Here is a 3,812-nt window from a genome sequence, read left to right as displayed (position 1 = left end):
CTTTTCTCTTGCCAAATCCTCATTCAGATTCAATCTTGCCACTGCCCAATATGCCTTGTGTTCATACTCAACCGGCAAATGACATGATTTTCCAAAGACGAGTTTGAATGGTGAGACACCAATAGGGGTCTTGTAGGCAGTTCTCAGAGCCCATAGTGCATCATCTAGCTTTAAAGACCAATCTTTTCTTGTTGGACTCACTACCTTTTCAAGGATTGACTTGATCTCCCTATTTGCCAACTCGACTTGTCCGCAAGTTTGAGAATGGTATGGCGTAGAAAGTCGGTGATGAATGCCATACTTGAGAAGAATCCTTTCCAAGAGTTTGTTACAAAAATGCTTGCCATTGTCAGTGATGAAGGCTCTTGGCATTCCAAACCTGGAAAAAATGTTCTTCTTAACAAATTTCAACACTGTCTTTGAATCATTCCTTGGGGTTGCAACAGCTTCCACCCATTTAGACACATAATCCACAGCTACAAGGATATATTCATTCCCAAATGACCTTGGAAATGGACCCATGAAGTCCATTCCCCATACATCAAAGAGTTCCACTTCGAGTATACCTTTCTGAGGCATTTCATGTTTCCTATTGATAGTGCCAGTCCTTTGACAATTGTTGCACTTGCTCACAAATTCCCTTGCAGTAGCAAACAAGGTAGGCCAAAATAGTCCAGATTGTAGGACTTTTAGAGCTGTGCGATCGGCACTCATGTGTCCACCATAAGGAGAGGAATGGCAATGGCTCAAGACACTTATGAATTCCTCTTCTGGTATGCATCTTCTTATAATCCCATCTGCACATCTTTTGAACAACAGTGGCTCATCCCAAAAGTAATCTTTCACATCATGCAAAAACCTTTTCCTTTTGTTGAAATTAAAATCCTTAGGGATGTAGCCACTTACCAGGTAATTCACAATGTCTGCGAACCATGGCACATACCGTTTTCCTAATCCAGTCAAGATGTACAATGTTTCTCCCTTGAAGGAATCATCTATGGGCAATTCATCATCCTTTTGACCTTCAAGTCTGGACAGGTGATCGGCCACAACATTCTCGGATCCCTTCTTGTCTCTAATCTCCAGATCAAATTCTTGAAGTAGGAGCACCCATCGGATCAGCCTCGGCTTTGCATCTTTCTTTTGGAATAAATACTTCAAAGCAGCATGGTCGGTGTGAACTATCACCTTGCTCCCAAGCAAATAGGACCGAAATTTCTCCATAGCAAACACCACCGCAAGAAGCTCCTTCTCAGTTGTTGCATAGTTGACTTGAGCATCATCAAGTGTGTGGCTTGCGTAATGGATCACATAGTAGCACCTGTCCTTCTTTTGGCATAGCACCGCCCCAACTGCATAGTCACTCGCATCACACATCAATTCGAACGGTAGATTCCAATCAGGAGGTTGAATGATTGGAGCATGACACAGAGCTTCCTTCAATCTGTTAAAAGCAATAAGACAAGATTCATCAAAATTAAACGCCACCTCTTTCGCAAGCAAGTGCGTGAGGGGTTTTGCAATTTTAGAGAAATCTTTGATGAATCTTCTGTAAAACCCAGCGTGACCAAGAAAACTCCTTACTCCTTTTACCGAGCTTGGGGGTGGCAATTTTGAAATGACTTCAATCTTTGCCGGGTCTACTTCAATTCCCCTTGCTGAAATTTTGTGGCCAAGAACTATGCCTTCAGTTGCCATAAAATGACATTTCTCCCAATTCAGAACTAAATTGACTTCTTGGCACCTGCACAGAACTTTATCAAGATTTATCAAACAATCATCAAACGACTTACCATAAACTGAGAAATCGTCCATAAATACTTCCATGATTTCTTCCACCATTTCAGAAAAGATTGCCATCATGCACCTTTGAAAAGTAGCTGGTGCATTACACAAACCAAATGACATCTTTTTGAAAGCAAAGGTGCCATATTGACATGTGAATGTTGTCATTTCTTGATCATCTGGGTGAATAGAAATCTGAAAATATCCTGAAAAACCATCTAGAAAACAGAAGTATTCATTCTTGGACATTCTCTCAAGCAATTGATCAATAAATGGAAGGGGGTAATGATCTTTCCTAGTAGACTTATTCAATTTTCTGTAATCAATGCACATTCTATGACCAGTAACAAGTCTAGTAGGAATCAACTCATTATTGTCATTTTCAATGACCGTTATACCGCCCTTTTTCGGAACAACATGTATGGGACTCACCCACTTGCTGTCCGAAATAGGGTATATAATGTCGGCCTCAAGCAATTTCAAAATTTCCTTCTTAACTACATCCTTCAAATTGGGATTTAATCTCCTAAGGGGTTCAACAGTAGGTTTGGCATTCTCTTCTAAATAAATTCTATGCATGCAGTACTTAGGATCAATGCCAATTAAATCACCAATAGTGTAACCAATTACCCTCCTATGTTTTCTAAGCACATTAAGCAGCTTATCAATTTCATCATTATGCAAAGAAGAATTAACAATTACAGGATAAGTGGAGTTAGAGCCCAGAAAAACATACCTTAGACTAGGAGGTAAAGGTTTTAGTTCTACCTTTGGTGCATGTTCCTCTCCTAGCGGGTCAAGAGCAGCAAAAATTCTTTCTCCAGCCTCACCTTGATCAAAAATCCCTTGCTCGCATGTGTCCATCTCCTTTTGGGTGCAGATTCCAAATTTCTCAAGAAGTTCTTCAACAATCGAATACTCCTTGTCAATCTTCAAGACTTCACTAGAGTTTACCTCACAAATTTCCACCATATTGCATTCATCAATGTAGTTTACCTCACAAATTTCCACCATATTGCATTCATCAATGTAATTTACCTCACAAATTTCCACCATATTGCATTCATCAATGTAAGTTGGTTGGTAAATTTCCACCATATTGCATTCATCAATGTAAGTTGGTTGGTGTATTTCCACCATATTGCATTCATCAATGTAAGTTGGTTGGTGTTTTTCCACCATATTGCATTCATCAATGTAAGTTGGTTGGTGTTTGGCCATTTTGAATATATCAAATTCAATCTTGTGATCGGCCACTTCCATAACAAGTTTCCCCCTTTTTACATCAATGATCGCCCCAGCTGTGGCTAGAAATGGTCTACCAAGGATTATGGGTACCTTGGCATCTTCCTCAATGTCAAGAATCACAAAATCTCCCGGGATGTAGTATTGATCGATCATTACTGGGATGTCTTCTAATACTCCCACTGGGCGCTTTATTGAGCGATCCGCCATTTGAAGTGTCATGGTAGTGGGTTTCGACTCTCCAAGGTTGAGCCTCTTGCAAAGGGAGTAAGGCATGAGNGATCCGCCATTTGAAGTGTCATGGTAGTGGGTTTCGGCTCTCCAAGGTTAAGCCTCTTGCAAAGGGAGTAAGGCATGAGGCTCACACTAGCTCCGAGATCACATAGAGCACGACCCACAACAAATCCTCCAACGATACATGGAATAGCAAAACTTCCAGGATCCTTCAACTTCGGTGGTAGATTCTTTTGTATTGCAGCGCATGCCAATGCTCCCTCACTAAGATCTATCACTGCACTCTTCTCCAGCTTCTTTTTATTACTCAAAATATCCTTCAAGAATTTCTTGTATGATGGTATTTGAGTAACAGCATCCACAAAAGGCATAGATATCTCCAACTTGTCAAGCATCATTTTGAATTTGTTCTCCCTCTCGGTTTCTTTGGACTTCCACAACCTTTGTGGAAATGGCAATAAGTTGCAAGGAATCACTGAATCATCAATTTGCTTGCCCTTGTTCTTTTTACCTTGGCTAGTATCCTCCTTTGTCTGCACTTGTCCTTC

Source organism: Ipomoea triloba, chromosome 13, assembly GCF_003576645.1.
Source record: "Ipomoea triloba cultivar NCNSP0323 chromosome 13, ASM357664v1".
In the NCBI taxonomy this organism is placed as follows: domain Eukaryota; kingdom Viridiplantae; phylum Streptophyta; class Magnoliopsida; order Solanales; family Convolvulaceae; genus Ipomoea; species Ipomoea triloba.
Note: the sequence above shows the minus strand (reverse complement) of the source record.